This window comes from Malaclemys terrapin, chromosome 10 (genome assembly GCF_027887155.1).
Source record: "Malaclemys terrapin pileata isolate rMalTer1 chromosome 10, rMalTer1.hap1, whole genome shotgun sequence".
Taxonomy (NCBI): Eukaryota; Metazoa; Chordata; order Testudines; family Emydidae; genus Malaclemys; species Malaclemys terrapin.
The window spans coordinates 68713513-68734421 of NC_071514.1; positions in this window are offsets into that span (position 1 = coordinate 68713513).

The window sequence follows — 20909 nt, forward strand, 5'->3', positions numbered from 1 at the left end:
GAAAGAGAAATCAACAATCAGTAGTAGTTGTTTCTTGTAGCACCCATAGTATAGTAGGCATTGAACATACTCAAAATAATGACTAGTCCCTGTTCCATAACACTATATAAGTTTAGGGAAAAGAGATAAACCAGACCAGTAAGGTGGCCAGGTGGTGACTGGACAATTTGTGTTAAAATATGAATAATGTAATGTGGTTTTCATAGTTTTTTATTTTATTTTTAAGGCTTGAAGAGACCGTTATGATCCTCCAGTTTAACACAGATCTTAAATATCACCCAGTAATTCCTGTGGTCTTGTAGTTTAACTAGAATGCATCTCTTGGAAAGTTCCTCCATCTTCATCATGAAGAATTTAGCACATCACTTAAGAGTGTGTCCAATGGTTAGTTACCCTTGCAGTTAAAATTTGCATTTTATTTCTAGTTTGAATTTTGCTGACTTCAATTTCCAACTTTAGTTGTTTTTTTTTGGTTTTGTTTCTTTTTTAAAAAGGAAAAGTATAAAGACCTTTCCCAGTTATCCTACAACCATGATACAGTCAGGTGACTGGTCTCTTGTAGGCTTCATGGCAGAAGTGGGCCTACAAGGAGGGATTTGTATGAGGAGAGGATAGTGACTTTGCAGAATTACTAAGAAAACATAGCCTGTGCGAAAGGAGGTATGGATTTTGAATACTTCCCTTTGATTTGATTCTTCCATAGAAGAAATCCAGTCCAGTGGTTGAAATAAACATTGATTAAGGGCTTAAAAACAGAAATTAGTTTTCAGCATAGAAATAAAGGGGGTACCATTATACAAAGGCATACAAGTATCTACTAACCACAACATGAGGTATGTACGAGGGAGACCATTATCTGATGCTGTACTCTTACTACAGCGGCAAACCTTTCATCAGAATCAATTCGGAAGCACTTAGAGGAGAGGAAAGTGATCAGGAACAGTTAGCATGGATTCACCAAGGGCAAGTCATGCCTGACTAACCTAATTGCCTTCTATGACGAGATAACTGGGTCTGTGGATGAGGGGAAAGCAGTGGATGTGTTACTCCTTGACTTTAGCAAAGCTTTTGATACGGTCTCCCACAGTATTCTTGCCAGCAAGTTAAAGAAGTATGGGCTGGATGAATGGACTATAAGGTGGATAGAAGCTGGCTAGATCGTCGGGCTCAACGGGTAGTGATCAATGGCTCCATGTCTAGTTGGCAACTGGTATCAAGCGGAGTGCCCCAAGGGTCCGTCTTGGGGCCGGTTTTGTTCAATATCTTCATTAATGATCTGGAGGATGGCATGGACTGCACTCTTAGCAAGTTTGCAGATGACACTAAACTGGGAGGAGTGGTAGATACGCTGGAGGGTAGAGATAGGATACAGAGGGACAAATTAGAGGATTGGGCCAAAAGAAATCTGATGAGATTCAACAAGGCCAAGTGCAGAGTCCTGCACTTAGGACAGAAGAATCCCATTCACTGTTACAGACTAGGGACTGAATGGCTAGGAAGCAGTTCTGCAGAAAAGGACCTAGGGGTTACAGTGGACGAGAAGCTGGATATGAGTCAACAGTGTGCCCTTGTTGCCAAGAAGGCTAATGGCATTTTGGGCTGTATAAGTAGGGGCATTGCCAGCAGATCGAGGGACGTGATCATTCCCCTCTATTCGACATTGGTGAGGCCTCATCTGGAGTACTGTGTCCAGTTTTGGGCCCCACACTACAAGGATGTGGAAAAAATTGAGAGAGTCCAGAGGAGGGCAACAAAAATGTTTAGGGGGTTGGAGCACATGACTTATGAGGAGAGGCTGAGGGAACTGGGATTGTTTAGTCTGCAGAAGAGAAGAATGAGGGGGATTTGATAGCTGCTTTCAACTACCTGAAAGGGGGTTCCAAAGAGGATGGATCTAGACTGTTCTCAGTGTTCCCAGATGACAGAACCAGGAGTAATGGTCTCAAGTTGCAGTGGGAGAGGTTTAGATTGGATATTAGGAAAAACTTTTTCACCAGGCAGGTGGTGAAGCACTGGAATGGGTTACCTAGGGAGGTGGTGGAATCTCCTTCCTTAGAGGTTTTTAAGGTCAGGCTTGACAAAACTCTGGCTGGGATGATTTAGTTGGGAATTGGTCCTGCTTTGAGCAGGGGGTTGGACTAGATGACTTCCTGAGGTCCCTTCCAACCCTGATATTCTATGACTCTCTTTATTCTATCCAGTGGGAGCTTGGACTGGATGAGAGCTTCACTTAAGAGAATAACAGAACACCACTAGCTGTCACCTTCAGCCCCCAACTAAAACCTCTCCAGCGCATCATCAGAGATCTACAACCTATCCTGAAAGATGATCCTTTACTCTCACAGATCTTGGGAGACAGACCTGTCCTCGCTTACAGACAACCCCCCAACCTAAAGCAAATACTCACCAGTAACCACACATCACTGAACAAAAACACTGACCCAGGAACCTATCCTTGTAACAAAGCCCGATGTCAACTCTGTCCACATATCTATTCAAGTGACATCATCATAGGGCCTAATCACATCAGCCATACCATCAGGGGCTCGTTCACCTGCACATCTACCAATGTGATATATGCCATCATGTGCCAGCAATGCCCCTCTGCCATGTACATTGGCCAAACCGGACAGTCTCTACGCAAAAGAATTAATGGACACAAATCTGACATCAGGAATCATAATACTCAAAAACCAGTGGGAGAACACTTTAACCTGTCTGGTCATTCTATGACAGATCTGCGGGTGGCTATCTTAAAACAGAAAAACTTCAAAAACAGACTCCAACGAGAGACTGCTGAGCTGGAATTGATATGCAAACTAGACACAATCAACTCAGGATTAAATAAGGACTGGGAATGGCTGAGCCATTACAAACATTGAATCTATCTCCCCTTGTAAGTATTCTCACACTTGCTTCTTATCAAACTGTCTGTACTGAGCTACCTTGATTATCACTTCAAAAGTTTTCTCTTACTTAATTGGCCTCTCAGAGTTGGTAAGACAACTCCCACCTGTTCATGCTCTCTGTATGTGTGTATATATTTCTCCTCAATATATGTTTCACTCTATATGCATCCGAAGAAGTGGGTTGTAGCCCACGAAAGCTTATGCTCTAATAAATTTGTTAGTCTCTAAGGTGCCACAAGTACTCTTGTTCACTTAAGGGTGATCACTGGTCAGGATCAAGTACTTCTCCAATCCATCTGTTTCTTCAAGCTGGCCATGACTATTCTGTCTATGATCACTCTGCTTTCCAGTTTCTTCTTCAAATCAATCACATGCTGTTCTGAAGTCCACTGCTAAAGCAGCATGATCTCTTACAGTAACAGCAGAAATTCTTCTGTGCTTAAAAAGTCACTAGCTACCAGCAGAGTATAGTGTGGCAATGATATTCTTCTGTTGAAGAGAAATGAGATCATCTGGCCTTGTCTTCTCTTTCAAGACTATGGTACCAAGTTCCAGCAAGCTTCGTCTTTTCCCCATGCACAGTCTTGCAGATGAAAGTGTTTATTTTTGCCTCCCTCACATGTAGAAACTCTTGCTCTTTTGTGGGAGATCTCAAGGTATCACATCTACTGAAGTCTCCATTTAAAAAGGCAATGTTTGCCAGTGGAGGCCAGTGCAATTACTAGACTTATTTCCTCTTGTACATATGGGTGGGGAAATGTGGCCACAACTCCACTGTGGCAAATGCTGCCTTTTTAATGGCGACCGCTTACTTTAAAACCAGATATCCAAAGAGGCAATTATTATACCTATGGTTTCCTGCAGAACAGTAACTTCTTCCAATAAGATTTATCTTCTATTGTCGTTTTAATCTTTGGTACATGGGTATCCACAATAAATGAGTTGAAGGCCATAGCATTGATGCCTTCTCAGCTATCATTACTGAGGCTAAAATCTACTGCGTATTGCACATACAAATGATCGGAGGCAGGAAAAATGGATATTGTTCCCTACCAATCTTCACAGCTACTGATTTTTAGCAACCTGTGAATAACCTTTCTGAATCCCTTCCTCTGGTCTTCTGCGGATCTCCCTCAGCTTATGAGGAAAGAGGAATGCTTTAGGGTACAAAAGCTTCAAAATTGTATGGATTAGTTTTAAAGCTGTTCTATTCACTGGAAAATCCCCACAGTTCTTGGCAGTTCTTGGTAATTTTCTGACATTAATATAATTGTGTTTCATTCTTACCTAAAACACATTTTCTAGTCCTTGCTTTTAGCTGTCAATACAATTTTATTCTATTTATTTTCATTAGAGAGTGTTCAGGGATGCATGTGTTAAGGGAGCTTTATGAATGTAAATGATTAATTGATTCAGATGAGAAATGCTGTTGTGCACTTTAAACCCTACTGCTTTCGACAGACAGACACTTAGCAGTTCTAAATAACCAAACCAGCCAAGTTACAAAATATCCACATTTATAATTGCAGGGAGTGCACAATGTAATGCTCTCAGGTTAGCAATCAATATATTAACCTTGAGGTAACCTTTATGCTGAGACAACACATATTCTTGTGAAGACATTTGTGTCATTCTAATTAAGGTTGTGCTAGCACTTCCATTTAAAAATCTTTCCCCCTCCTTCCATAAGAAGAGCATTTCCTGTACAGCAGGGGTCGGCAACCTTTCAGAAGTGGTGTGCCAAGTCTTCATTTATTCACTCTAATTTAAGGTTTTGCATGCCAGTAATACATTTTAACGTTTTTAGGTCTCTTTCTATAAGTCTATAATATATAATTAAGCTATTGTATGTAAAGTAAATAAAGTTTTAAAAATGTTTAAGAAGCTTCATTTAAAATTAAATTTAAAATGCAGAGCCCCCCAGACCGGTGGCCAGGACCCAGGCAGTGCGAGTGCAACTGAAAATCAGCTCGCGTGCCGCCTTTGGCACGCGTGCCATAGATTGCCTACCTCTGCTGTACAGTATCTTTTTTGCCCATTTCATCTCAGGACGTTTGAAGGACTGGATTTCAGACAGGATTCTGATACCATAAGGATAACTGTGTGGTCTTAAATTTAGGGCCAGATTCAATTTCCTCAGAGGGAATTTTTGTTTTTTGTAGAAATTTTAAACAAACAAAATCAGTGTGATTGGATTTTAAACCTACAGAGTTGCATTATGGGTGAAAGTCAGGCCTTATTCTGGCCTTTAGTTTGGGGCTATCTGCCATTTGTGACCTGTTTCATGGACTTAAGTGGAACATAGACCCTCTACATGCAGAGATGCTAGAACAATTTATATAGTGGGGGTGCGGAGAGCCACTGAACCAAACTATAAACCTTGTATATAATCGAAACCAGTTCAAGTAAGGGGGTGCGGTAGCATCCCTAGTTCTAGCACCTATGCCTACATGAGTGCATTTCACCTACAATAAGTAAGTCTGCTAGTTAAATTTATTTGCTTCTGTAAATAGAAAAATAGTTATCTTTTTACTGAAGGAAATCCAGCTGGGCTTTAGTCCATAAAGCAGCATAGGGCCGTTTACTCTCTCTTTCCAATGAAACAGTTGTGTTCTTTTGTTAGTCTCTAAGGTGCCACAAGTACTGTTCTAGTTGTGTTCTTAATATTATAAAATATCTTTAAAGGAATTTGTTGCCAGTGGATGTTGTGAAGGACTAAACTATAACTGGATTAAAAAAGAATTGGGTAAGTTCATGGAGGATAGGCTATTAGCCAACGTGGTCAGGGATGCAACTCCATGCTGTGTGTGTCCTCGGCCTCTAACTGCCAGAAGCTGGGAGTGAGCGACGGGATGGATCACTCAATAATTGCCTGTTCTGTTCATTCCCTCTGAAGCATCTGGCATACAGGATACTGGGCTAAGTGGACCATTGGTCTGACCCAGTATGGCCATTCTTGTGTTCTCAATGGGTTTACTCCAGATTTGCATTCAGCCCAATATATTTCTTGATTATTTGATAACTTTAAACTAGGCAACTGCATCATGGGCTGTTTAGTTACTTTTAAAAAAAATAAAATGGCCAATATTAATTTTAAAGAACTACCTGCAAGGAATCTTCTCTTTCAGCCAATGTAATGTTTTATACTTGGTACCGGTTAGTTTTATTTGTGTTTTGTTAAGAAAGCTTGTTAGTGGGGGAAAAAAAATACTGGCTTGACCCAATCCCAAATTTGCTCCTTTTTTGATATAAAAGTCACCTCCTATCTTTATTTCTTGCATAAAGGGAAATGCCAACCTAATCAGTCAAGGGTTCAGAGCAGTTCTAATTCCTCCCAATGCATTGTACCATAACAGGTTGAGATCAATCACGTTAGAAGCTCTGCTTAGGGTAATAAAAATTGTACCTGCCAGCTGCTTTATGTATAAGACCATGCCAAGCGAATTACTGATCAAGAGGTCTGCGTAGAATAGTCTGGGAGGAAACTTATGTGCCATTAATAAGGCAGATTCATAGAATTTAGGTACCAGAATCCTGTCTGAAATCCAATCTTTCCCATGCCCTGAGATGAAATGGCAAAAATAATACTGTATGGGAAATGTGTAGCATCCTGTTTCACTGTTGTAACCAAAATTATTTGGTCCAGCTTTGTGGGCATATTCCTGCTATGTACAGCAAGAGAAGTGAAGGAAGAGGGAGAAGCCAATACTTAGAGAAGCTCTAATTAGTTAACTCCATGTTCATTGTTTCAGTACCTGAATTTATTATTGCAGTAATTTAAATACTTCTCTGAGATCCTTCTTTTGAAGAAGATGTGAGCCACCACTTGTAATTAGTCAGAAACATCTAACAGTTTAACCGCAGCTCCATCAAATCAATTCCAACATTTACCGGATATAAACATTGTCTATCCAGTATGCGATCAGACCACCTTCTTCCAAATTTTCAGTATAAGGAATTGTTATGAAGTTAGTATGTTTCACTAAATATGTTTTGATCTGGCCTCTAAATAATACTAGCAAAATTTTGCATGTGTACCTGCTTGCATGTCCAAATTGGGTAGTTCGATGATTGGTTAGTTGGTTTGTGCATGCAAATACACCATATTTTGCAAACATAAAATGGGTGCTGTGTAATCTGATTTTTAGGAATAATTTCAATGGGGATGTTTGAAAATTTGGCTCTCAAAACATTATATGGCAGCTTCTTCTTTCAGTTCAGGCAACAGTATCTCTTGGAACACGGTTTTTCTACTATTAGATCTGTCCAGAGCAGAAGTTATAATGTGGACAAAAATCTGCTAGGAAGTAGACTGAGAGCAACAAACTAGATCTTGTTGGAAAGAGGGGCTTTTCCCTCCTGGAAATTGTGAGTTTTCAGTGAAAAAAATAATTGAAATATCTTGATTTTTTTTTTTTTTTTAATACAATGCTGTCGTAGTGCCTCATGGAAGTTATAATTCAGGTGTCACATGGTCCTTTTCTCCTTACTAGGCTAGGCTTCCTGGTTAGATTACATCTCCCACAATGCACCATGATCTCCCTTCTTGATAAGAGGAGGCCATGGTCTGTGACAGTTGCGTGTCCGTGGTACATTATCAGAGATGAAGTCTGATGAACAGTCCAGCCCATAGAAGAGAATGGGAGCACGAGACATCCAAAATAAAACTCTGAGACCCCGTGGCAGCATTTCAGAATTGAAATATCTCAGTTTTTGGCCAAAATATTTTGGTTTTGGGGCATTCAGTTTTTTGACAGAGTTTCTGTTGAAAGCAGATACTTAACTGAGAACATAATTTTCTGTTTAAAAAAACAACAAAAAACTCAAAAACCAGGAACAGTTTTGATTTTTTTTACCAGCCCTACAATAAGATAATTTTCCTTTATAGTCCATATAAGAAGATCCGATTTCAATTATACTTTGAAGAGCAAATGCATTATTAAATATTGTGCAATGCCAGCTCCTATTCTAAATCCTGTAGAATTTCAGTTCTACAGTACACTTTTAACAGAACTATAAATGTGGGACTTGCATATTGCATGCTTTGTGGATTGATTCTAGAGGCAAATATTGAATGCTATGAGCAGGTGATGTGATACCATTTTCTTTTATTTCCACATATTCCTCTCTTATAGCCTTGGCTTAGTTTACTACACCAAATGTAGAAATGTACAAAGTCATACCCTAAAGGAAACTGGACAAAACTATCATGGTGCTCTTATCACTGTGAGGGGAAAAAAGTCGCACCTGTCTCTAGCATAAGCAAAATAGCTTTTGCAAACAAAGCAATGCTTTCCACTTCCTGGTATCATACCAAGTTAGAGCAGAGGCAAAGCTGAAGGTCAAAACCTGATGTCGGCTAGCGGTGATACTTTTTCACTCAGTCTGAATGTTACCCAAAGGAATTGCCAGTTTCCATTGTCACACAAAAACTCTGGCAGGGGAGACAGATTTCACACTTTCAAAGCATATGAGAGAGGCAAATGCGCATTACATTTGTCAGAGATACTGTAGGTGATTCTTGCCTGTGCTTGTAATTTCAGAGTTCCGCATACAGAGCTTTAAAGGACTCCTTAGAATAAAACCAATTTTCATTTTGTGCTGTTGGAAGTGTCCGGTAGGGCTGGGCAAATATCTGTGTTGAGGTTTCATGTGATATTCATATTTGGAGGGCTTACGTGGATGGTATTCAAGATACACCTCTACCCCGATATAACACGACCCGATATAACACTAATTCGGATCTAACGCGGAAAAGCAGCACTCTGGGTGGGGGCGGGGGGCTGCGCACTCCGGCGGATCATACCAAGTTCGATATAACGCGATTTCACCTATAATGCAGTAAGATTTTTTTGGCTCCCAAGGACAGCGTTATATCGAGGTAGAGGTGTACTTGGATATGGGAGAAAGTCTATTGGAAATAATAAGGGTAGATCTGAAGTACAGGGAGCGGAAGAGGAAAGACAGTAGTGTAAGAATGCCCCTTCATCCTTTTATATGAGAGGCTATAATTTAAAGGCCTGCTCTTGCTCCCGCTGAAGTCAATGGAAGTTTTGCCATTGACTTCAGTGGCAGCAGTCTCAGGACCTCAGTGCTGATGACCATGGTGTATGGATGCACAAAATGGGGTAGAGCCTCAGCTCATGCAAATCCTAGTTGCTCCATTGAAGTCAACAGAGCTACACCAACTTACATCAGGTCAGGGTCAGGCACATTCACATATCTACTCTACCGGCTAACTTGGCACCACTGCGATTGATGTAGACACCGCTGTAAATTGACCAAAGTTACGTCAACTTCAGTTACGTAACTTACATAACTGAACTAGCATAACTTAGATGGACTTACAGCATTAGTGTTGACCAGTCCTATATTACACTTTTGAAAGATCAAGCTGTTGAGCTCTAAATGTGTCTAAAATATTCCAAGCAAGGCAATGACTTAAACTTTCTAGTTTAAATAGGAATATTTATGTGCTACTTCTGCCGCACGTACTGTATATCTTGTTATATGGGTCTTCGTTCCATCTGGCTAAATCTGCCTCTTACATCCATCTGCTTAAAACTGAAACGTGTTGCATTGTTTCATGAAAAAGTCACAAGGAAGTCATTTTTCTGCAGTTGGCAGTCTCGCTGATTCTCTGCCTTGCACTGGAAGAAGACAATAGCTTGCAACTGGGTTGACATAGTGGCCCCACACCAGTCAGTGGCTGCTCATTTGTTTGTTACTTTGTTGGGTATTAGTGGTTACCTAGTCAGCTAGAACTGCCACAGCACTTATAACCTTGTTAACAACTTATGGATTTCATTGGACACTTATGATCTAATGGTTGATGTCCAAAGGCCACAATACCTCCAATAAACCATTTTTACTTTATGGTTATTTCACCTTCTAGGTGCCTTTTGGGGGTCATTTTGGCCATTTTTAAGCGTTTTTAGTAGCTATTCCCGGTACTGTGGAGGATTAATTTATACACTTCTACCTCGATATAACGCTGTCCTCGGGAGCCAAAAAATCTTACCGTGTTATAGGTGAAACTGCGTTATATTGAACTTGCTTTGATCCGCCAGAGTGCGCACCCCCCCCCCCCCGGAGCTCTGCTTTACCGCGTTATATCCAAATTCGTGTTATATCGGGTCGCGTTATATCGAGGGAGCGGTGTATTATGTGACTATTATGAATCCTGCTTCATCACCAGAGGGAGAATTTCAAAAAGACATCTCCACACAGAGAAAATTTATGCCATATAGTCAGCATCTCAGGTATTTCTGATCCTCTTTTCCTTGTGTTGCATCAAAAAGCATCCTAACCTACTAGTATAATTTTCCAGTTAGCACTATATGATATGTAGCCTAGCCTTTCAAAAGGAAAGCCATAGCAGAGCAAGCTATTGGGAGCAGAGGAAAGAAACCACTGATTTAATCTGGTATGGCATTTATGTTCCTAGAGAACTTGCCTCATTTCTCATACCATCACTGAGGCAAGTCGAAGTGTCTTAAGCACCCTAGTTCCTCTTTGTCACAGGAAAATAAATAACTTTAATTTTTGCTCTGTAATGATAATTGTCACTTAGGCCATAAAATACTCTCTATAGATTACTCCAATATTTAGCTGAAAGGCCAACACATAAATTAGTTCATGTGACTTTTCTGACTTCAGCCAAATCATACCAGGAATGAATTTAGCCCATTGCTTATTTAGCACTTCTTATGTACTGTCCACAGATATGGACTGTTTATGGTAAGACTAATTATCGGAAGATGCGGACCTAACTTTCATTCTGTGATAGAGCATTCATCATTAGCCCAGAGATAATCCACACTCAAGAGATCTGCCTGTGTAACGAGAATATCCCTCTGAAAAGATGTGACTTTTTAGATTGGGCAAAGTTTGCTTACAGTTCCCATGGGATGAGCTCATTTCCTATATTGAAGATTATAAACCATCTTATCCCACTGTGGTTTTCATTTAAGCTTTCTGTGCTTCATCAGCTTTCTCTTTTAAATTTCTCCAGACATCTCTATAATTCAGGAATCTATCTTACAGACTTTTGTTTAGTTTTGAGAGGATGAAGCAACATGTGAAAACTCCTGGAGCTGCTTCCTAACCTCAGAGTTACATGAGGGAATAACAGCATTATTGGTGATCAAGTCCAGACCAGTGACGTACACTTGTTGCTTTAAAAGGGCCAATTTGACAAAGCTGAAAACAATTTTGAGACAAATCAGCTGGGAGGAAGAAGTAAGATGGTGTCAGCGCACTTTTTTTTTTTTTTTTTTAAATGACCAGCGGGCTTTGTGTGTGTGTGTTCTTCTGTATCAGGGTTCTGAGTTGTAAGAAACAAAGTAGTGTTACGTTGCAACCTTCCAGCAGGAGTATTTTTTTTTTTTAATCTAACTACTGTGTGCATGTTCTGATCATAACACTAATGGTGCAGTTTTTCATGACAATTTCCCAGTTGAGACCCTAGAAAGAGTAGTGGATTGACTAGGTGGACCTGATTGGGATTACAGTAAAACTCCTATCGGAACCCTTTTGTGGAATACTGCAGGTCTTAAAAATAAATCCCAGGATTTGGATTTTAGGAATGTCTTTTTTTTATTTAGTTTTCCTCCAAGAAACTTGTCTTTCTAAGGATACGTCTTTTTATTTACCAGGCTTTGATCTTTATTTATTTTATTTTTTTAAAAAGGGAGTGCTGAGCATGCAAAGAGAAGAACGACAAGTGGTCTGTCCCTTCTAATCTCTACCATTGAATGTTATAACTAGTAAATGAATACCTGGCAAATGGCATCCTTCTTTTCAGGTCTATAGTACTGTTGTCCCAGATTCATCTAGTCTATTCCTGAATGTTTATTTCCTTTGGGCTCCCCTTTTTATAAGAAGTGGAATCCATTAGTTGAAAATCAGACACACTTCCATCCAGTGATTTGTAGGGTCTGAAGAACCAACATCTGGACCTTAATGATCCAGCACAAGGCCACATATTTATTAAAATTGTTAAAAAATTACTGGATTATCTGACCACTAAAAAAGGATATTTTCACCTTTTAAAAGAATCATTTAAAAGAAACCACTTCAGTTTATGGCAAGGGCCATTGGACATTAATTTCTTAATCAGAGGAACCATTATCTTAAGCAATTTTTTGTTTTCCTTTCTAAAGAAAAAGTTGGATCATCAAGCAGTTCTTTGGAAGGAATTCGAACTCACTGCCATAGAGAAAAATCCATCTCTATTTTGGATGTTGGTGGCAATTGGCTACGATAATATTAATATAAATATCGAAGCTCTAATCCCCAAATATGCTTGAGAGAGAGATTTGCATTTTATAATGACACTTCATCTATCACGCTCTCAGTATTGTCTGTCTCATTAGACCTCGCATGTTGTGCCTTTCCAGAATGGCCCTCAGGATGCACCAGGAAAGCTAGAATTTTGATAAACCAACACCACCATAACACAGCTCCTGGGGAGGATTTTATCCCAGTGGACGTTTATAAGGACAATATTGAATGCTGGGCTCTTCGATTACCGGAACTGACTATTATAAATAGTACAGGGATTTTTCCCATTAGTTGGTCCATTGGTATTATAGTTCCGTTTTATATAAAGAAGGTGATAGAAATGATCCTGGAAATTGTTGACCAGTTAGCCCCCTAAATGTGGTTTTTTAAAATCCATAGCAGCTAGCTTCTGGGGAGATTTAGAGGTCTGATTGGAGAGTTGTAATTTTATTTGCCAAGGAACAAGACTGATTCAGGAATGGCTGCTCCACTATTCTTAATTGTTTTGTCCTCTGTCATTTGATTTATAAATATTGGTCCCAAGGGAGGGGGGATTTTATGCAGCCTTTGTGGATTTGAAATTGGCATTTGATTTCCTTGTCAGGATGTCTCTGGGAGAAACTTGCGAGGACTGGCATAGATTCTAGGTTATTCTATCTTTTGAGAGTGTGCCCATCTATAAAAAGGGAAATAAAAACAACCCAGGTAACTACAGACCAGTTAGTTTAACTTCTGTGCCAGGGAAGATAATGGAGCAAGTAATTAAGGAAATCGTCTGCCAACACTTGGAAGGTGGTAAGGTGATAGGGAATAGCCAGCATGGATTTGTGAAGAACAAATCATGTCAAACCAATCTGATAGCTTTCTTTGATAGGATAACGAGCCTTGTGGATAAGGGTGAAGCGGTGGATGTGGTATACCTAGACTTTAGTAAGGCATTTGATACGGTCTCGCATGATATTCTTATCGATAAACTAGGCAAATACAAATTAGATGGGGCTACTATAAGGTGGGTGCATAACTGGCTGGATAATCGTACTCAGAGAGTTGTTATTAATGGTTCCCAATCCTGCTGGAAAGGCGTAACGAGTGGGGTACCGCAGGGGTCTGTTTTGGGACCGGCTCTGTTCAATATCTTCATCAACGACTTAGATATTGGCATAGAAAGTACGCTTATTAAGTTTGCGGATGATACCAAACTGGGAGGGATTGCAACTACTTTGGAGGACAGGGTCATAATTCAAAATGATCTGGACAAATTGGAGAAATGGTCTGAGTTAAACAGGATGAAGTTTAACAAAGACAAATGCAAAGTGCTCCACTTAGGAAGGAAAAATCAATTTCACACATACAGAATGGGAAAAGACTGTCTAGGAAGGAGTACGGCAGAAAGGGATCTAGGGGTTATAGTGGACCACAAGCTAAATATGAGTCAACAGTGTGATGCTGTTGCAAAAAAAGCAAACATGATTCTGGGATGCATTAACAGGTGTGTTGTGAGCAAGACACGAGAAGTCATTCTTCCGCTCTACTCTGCTCTGGTTAGGCCTCAGCTGGAGTATTGTGTCCAGTTCTGGGCGCCGCATTTTAAAAAAGATGTGGAGAAACTGGAAAGGGTCCAAAGAAGAGCAACAAGAATGATTAAAGGTCTTGAGAACATGACCTATGAAGGAAGGCTGAAAGAATTGGGTTTGTTTAGTTTGGAAAAGAGAAGACTGAGAGGGGACATGATAGCAGTTTTCAGGTATATAAAAGGGTGTCATAAGGAGGAGGGAGAGAACTTGTTCACCTTAGCCTCTAAGGATAGAACCAGAAACAATGGGTTTAAACTGCAGCAAGGGAGGTCTAGATTGGACATTAGGAAAAAGTTCCTAACTGTCAGGGTGGTTAAACACTGGAACAAATTGCCTAGGGAGGTTGTGGAATCTCCGTCTCTGGAGATATTTAAGAGTAGGTTAGATAAATGTCTATTAGGGATGGTCTAGGCAGTATTTGGTCCTGCCATGCGGGCAGGGGACTGGACTCGATGACCTCTCGAGATCCCTTCCAGTCCTAGAATCTATGAATCTATGAGAGACCTCCATAGCCAGACTGTGACTACGGTTAAAATAGGGTGTAGAGGTGAAATAACTGACCCCATTTCCATCACAAATGTCTGTCAGGGCTATTAGCCCTTTTCATTTTTTAGCTTTTATAATAGTAACGTTGTGGCAGTTTTAGAAGAGGTGAAGTATTCCCGCTCCTCACCCCACCCACCACCCCAAATTGGAACGGTGCCTGTCTGGACGTGGTTCTGTTGTCCCAAACTTCTTTGGGTTGATGTGTATGTTAAAGGATTTTGGGTCTTTTTGCCAACAGGGGTGTTTAACTACGCATTGTCAGAAAACTAAATCAATTTACTTTGGCCTCAGACCAAAGCTGCATCAGTGAAAGACTCCATATCTACTATATTGAGCAGGTTAGGTTTTTCACCTATTTGGGTATTTTACATATAATGGCCAGTGGGATAAATATATAGAGGAGGTAAAGGGGGGAGCTTTAAAATCTATGTTAATGGTGCTCTGTTTCACTCATGTCCTGGGGGCTTTATTTAATTGCATCAGCTTTCAGAGTTTTCAGGGCTAAAGTCTGTGCTCAAATATTATGATGTGGAAATCTGAGGCTGGAAAGACTTTGGAGATTGTGCAAAACAAAATTTTAAGGAGGATCCTCTGACTCCCAAACTACAGCCCAGCCGATTAAAGCAAATATGGGGGAATGTGCTATTTCAACGAAAGCCCATTGCCTTTATATCAATTATTGGCTGTGTATTCAGCATATGAATTTACAGCACCTTCTGAGATTATGTCTGGAGGAACAGTTTAATAAAGCACAAATCTTAGTTTCCCTGACTCTTAAAGTCCATTATTCTCTTCATTTAGGCTTCTTAGAACTTGATCTGGCTAGGATGGTAGGCAAAAATAGAAATTCCTTAATTAAGTTTCCAGCCAAAGATATTTGGAAATAGCTAGATAGGCAGTTGGCCATGCGACAGATCGTCTTGGCTTCTTCATCAAAAGATTATCTGTAGTTTTGAGAAATATCTGGATTTTTTTTTTTTTAAACAATATGTGAAGAAGGGTTTTTGCGGCTCTCGGTTTTCAAGCTATGCAGTTGGCCTGTCTGGAAGGGAAGTATGCGGCGTAGATAAATATAATTGTTTTGTCCATGCAGGACTGGCCTGGTTGAAGATTTAGCATGTTATTTACATTCTTTCAACTTGTTGTGTCACCTGAAGAACAAATGGTTAACCCTGTTCTTAGCTTAGATGCCTTTTACTGCACCAGCTCGTGCACTAGGATATTTGCTATGCAGTGACAATGTTTCAATTATATGGGCCGTTGCCCTGTTTGCCTGGTTGGCTGTAAAAACAAGGAAAATATATGTGAAAGAGAGGATCCTTATGACCTCAATTAAATAATATATTCATAGCCTTGTTGATATATTTTTCATATTGTTTTATGGGTTGTGATTGTAAAAGTTAAATTTATCTTGGGAGAAGATTTAATTTTTTCCCCATTTTTTGTATTGTAAAGATCTGTATTTATTTTACCAAGCTGTGCTGACTTTAAAATTTGTATTTTGTTGTGAGCTATGGCCTAAAACTAAAATGCTATATTCTTAAACTTGTACTCAAAACAGAGTTTCAAACCATTGTCTAAAACTCCCTTCTTCTCTCAACTGCTCAGATTTCAGTTCCTTTGTACTTGTGAATATCTTCATCCTACTAATTCTCTTTAGTTATTCATATAGTTTCTCAGCAAGCCTGGGTAAACAAGGCTTGAATTTCTCAGGTATAAAAACAAACAGAAGAGGCCTCTTTAAAGGAGCCCTGAAAAAATGTTAATTTTATAATCTTAAAGAAGCGGTGGGGGTGGGGGACGAAGGGCATCATAAACCAACATCTCCCTTTTGCAAGTCACATTTTACTCTATTCTTTCTTATGTTTTAATATATTTTTTTTAATCTAGCAGGATCAATGTCCGAAGCATTTTTCAATCCTCTCTCTCCTGCTCCATTGTTTATATCATCATCAGTAAAAGTTTCCAAAATGTTCTTCCACTGCTATCCATTAACCCAGCATCAAGCTGGAGATGTTATAATGACAGCTGTGGCAGGATTTCCATTATAGACTCTTACTTTCAGCAGAAGGAGCAGTCGCTGCCTGGCAGAGAGGGAAATAAATGATGCTGGCTGTGCTGGGCAGCCATTGATTACCTACTCTGCTACCTAGCGTGCGTTCCCATTTGCTCTCCAGAGAGCTGCCACTGGGGTGGTGCGGATGGATTCGTTATTGACGAAGTTAGGCAATAGGGGGTTAAAAAGAAAATGAAAATAGAAAGGTGTCACACACATAACCTGATCTGTAGCCCAGTGAAATTAATGGGAAGATTCTCATTGACTTCAGTGAGCTTTGGATTGGCTCAGATTGTAGTTAGGGACCCACTAAACTGTAAGACCACCCAGTTCGTGGTGCAACCCACCCTAAATGTACCTGTTTTGGGTCCTTACTCTGTATTTCCTATCAAAAGGTTCCAACGTGTAATTAATACACTTAGTCGCCCTAGGGCTGTGCATAGCATCAGGAGCCTCTGAAGTTGCCTGCACTGCTGGGCTGCTGCACAGGTGAGAAAGGGCAGTCCTTGCACTCAGCTCAGCAAGGTGCATGATATGACTAGCCCCTGCTTGGTGGCAATGGAGAGGTCGGGGGGAGGTTCCTTGAGTGCCGCATGGCTTCCCCTGCATGCACAATGGAAGTGCATGCTTGCTTCTGTTGGGTGGCCACTAATCACTGACGTGGGTTGTTCCATTGAAGTCAATGTTACTGCTTGCATGAGTAACAGACTTCCAGGTGTAAGGGCCTGTAGGAGCGAACCCTATAAGAAAATGTTGCTGTTGCACTAGGGATGGATATTGTGGTGGTCAGAACAGCAGGCGCTTCACAGCACTATGCCCAGGGAAGTTCGGCCCTTTAAAAGCACAGTCCCAGTACACGGATATGGCCCCTTGTTTCTGTTCATGCATGTGAGGAAACACTGTAGTCCTCATAAATCTCCACAGCGTTTAGTCTAGAAGGAATTGAACACAGGCCTTCTAGATAAACTATTGGCTGCTGGCCTATATCCTCATGTTCCCCATCTACTTCCATCACTGCAAATCTGTCTGACTTTCCATTGGCAGTACAAGACAAGCTGGGTCAAGTGAGCTTTGGATATCAAGGATTCCTGAAGCAGACACAGGAGATGAAAAACAGTGAGCTAGAATGTGAACTTGATTGTCTTGTAAAACAAATGGAATTAAAGGGGAACAAACCTCCAAACAGAAAACAACACCCAGCCCACGTAAGGAAAGAATTCTTATTCAACATGTAGGCACAGTCCTTTTTTATGTAAGATGCTTCTTCTACTTTCTGGCAAATGCCTGCCCTGCAAACTAGTACATAAGATGACAAAGGATTTTTAATGAATCCTTCCCTGTACAGATGGCTTGTGAAAATAAATGCCAGTGGTACTGAATCCTGAAGACTGATGGATGATATTTACGGGCTTATAATTTACATTTTTTGGTGGTAATTGGATTTTTCTTAATTAAGGAAAGTGGGTGGACAGTTTTGTCACTTAACAAGTCCTTACCAATTAACAGGGAAACGTACTGTGCATAGTATAGACATTTGAACTAGGAGTAAGTGCACAGAATAATTGTTTATTTACTTGAGTGTTTGTTACTGGATGATGTAGTGCATGAAAGTTACACTCTAGGGCAATGTCTTGCTTCAATTGGTGTTAAGCCACCAAATACCTTACCGCAGCCTAGTTGCTTTTATTACATTAGCCTCTGTGAAGAGGGCCAGTCTAAAACCTATGCACCATTTTAGTCCAATTTAAACCCTAATTTGAGAGTTTAGATGAGATTAAACTATGCATAATCCTTATACTGGCTCTTTTGTATGGGGCGAGTTTCACCTTATTAGACAAGTCTTCTGTCCTTAAAATTATTGTAAAACACAATAAAGGCCTCACGTGAGCAATGCTGTAACACCCTAAATTAACTTTTTTTTTTCTTAATTTTCAAGGTTCTGGAGTAGGAAAGTTTTCACTACTTTTTTTTTTTTAACAGTTAATTTTTAAATCAAAGAATGATATTCTCCTAGAGCAGAAAGCGAGGGAGACTGCCACAGGCTGTCTTCTGAGGGCCTGTTCTCAAGCCCTGGTTAGAACATGCCGGTGGTGGGGTTGCTGCATGTAACACTGCAGAGATTTTGGGCAGTGCTCTGGGCTACTGGGGGCCATGGACTGGCTGCTGTAACACAGACAGTTCCCTAATGAGGGGAGACTGGGGTATGCTAGCATGGGGGGGGAATGAAGGGCATGAGGGCATATAGAGCCCTTACTGTGAGTGGGGGAGATGGGAATGGGGGTGTACAGACTGCTGTGAGGGGAGAGAATGGGGGGACCCATAAAACCCATGATGGGAGATTAAGGGATGCTGACATGGGGGTACACAAAGCCACTGCTTTGCAGGGTGGAGAGTGGGGGAAGCTAGGAAGGATGGGGAGGTCACCTAACCCTGGTGGTTGGTGGCGATTAGGCAGAGTTGCAAGGAATTCCTTCAAACAGAGGGGGATGGGAGGGTGCCACACGTACAGCTCATGGGGTGGAACAGAGGAAAGCCAGGGGCTCCTGATGGAAGCAATAAGCTCAGTTGACAGTCTGAAATGTGCCCCCCCACACACACTGTGTAAAAGAGACAATGCATTCTTGATGCCCAAAACCTTGCAGGTGCTGAACTCTTGTTTCAGGAAAGAGTGAATTCTCAGAACTGATAGGTTTCCTATTTCAAGTACAGACAATTGGCAGTGCAGAAAAATGGCCACATTACAGCACTTTTCAGATCTTGCGTGTCCAGTATTCCCTTCTCTCAAATACAATTTTAATTTACTTTTTTTAGTATAACCTAAAGGATGGATTTTTTTTAAAAGAGCACAAAATAAGATGTCTATGTTTAAACCCAATGATACAAACCACCCATTATTATTAATAACTTTATAATTAAGCACCTTTCATCGTGAAGGATTGGAAAGCACTTTACAGATAATATGTAGTGATGACTTGTCCACCACTGAAATACTGGCATGCAGAAACCACTCTACAGAAGTAATGCTGTGTAACAGTTATTTTTATCTAGGAAAGAAGGAAAAATAGCTTTGCCTCTGAAACTACACGAGAAACTTTAGATGTGAGGAATGTGCTAATGTCAAGTGGATGTTTGTTTTTATTTATATTACCCCACATCTGCTGGGTGCTGTACAGGTCGGGAGCACAAATCCTAGCCCCAAAGAGCTTGTGATCTTAAAAACAAACAAGAACCAAAACTTGAACCACAGAATATGGGTGAAGGAGAGGGATGCGAGATACAGGCCTGGTGTCCGGATGATGACAGGCACACAGCTTGTTAGCTTGCGTTTGTGTTTTAAGGATATATGTCCTTTTTGCAGGCAGCCCTGCAGCTGTGGATTTTTCAGTGATTTCAATGAGAGAGCTTGGCAAATATATTTCCCAGTGGGGGAGTGGGTAGGGGGGGCAGCAGCGTGGATAAAGAGTTCTCATTCAGAACAGGAAAAGGGGAACATGAACCAGCTGAAGCCATACAGTAGGGCATCAGGCAGGCAGTAGGTTAGCATAGCTCCCCTGCTCTAGTCAAGTGTCATGGAATCTTCCGTAACCCTTGTTCTCCATCTCCTCGGTAAGATGGAACCTCTATCAGTGCAATGCTCCAGGGTTGATTGCTGGGTCAAATAGTTTAAGACTAACTCAGAGAATAGCACCAGCTACTGAAATACCCACACTGCTTTCTGCAGCACCAGTGACCAGGGCTCTCCCAGCCAAAGAGATCAGACAGGGTCACCGGCAGAGGTAATAGGGCTACATTTTAATCCTGTAAGAAGCTGTATGATCTTCTGCAAATCTTGCAAGAATCAATTGTATAGTAAAAATAATTTCCCTTAAGACAAGCTTAGCACACCTGCTGCTGCTTTGTCACAGCTGAGATTGCTCTCTGCATATTGTACAAGGGGCGTCTTTGCATCCGGTCATTTGCAAGAACTGGATCAAAGCTGAGATTCAGTGCTGTGCGGCGTGGACCCCTTGCGAGTTTGGCCAAATGGATGGGGGACTCCACTAATTGGATAATTCTGCTTCAGGGTCTTGCCAGTGGCTATCAACAGAGAGACGACTTCTGATGCAGATGAATATGAAAGCTTTGCCATCCAGACTCTCACTTGAAAAACCTGCTCCTGCCCTATAGTATACAGCAGTGCGCTAAAAGAAGGAAGACCTTACTTCATTAGGGGTCAGATCCGTAACCCACTGGCCAGCCTGAGCAGCTGGGTTGGGCTCTGGGGGAGAAGGTATCCTTATCCCAAGCCTCTGAAGTAGCTGGGGAACTGCTTCAGTTCAGCAGCCCGAGAATCTGTGCAGCCCGTCCAGCTTTTCACCTTCCATCACCCACATGCTGCTCATCGATTTGCCATGGAGCCAGATACTGTGCAAGGGCTTGAGTCCCAGACTGGTTATGGGACTCTGTGGTTCTGGAGGGGGCTCTCAATGTGCCTTACAGATGTAGGGCAAGTTGCTATAATCCTTGCTGCTGTAGTAAGTAGTCCCTTAATCACTGGAA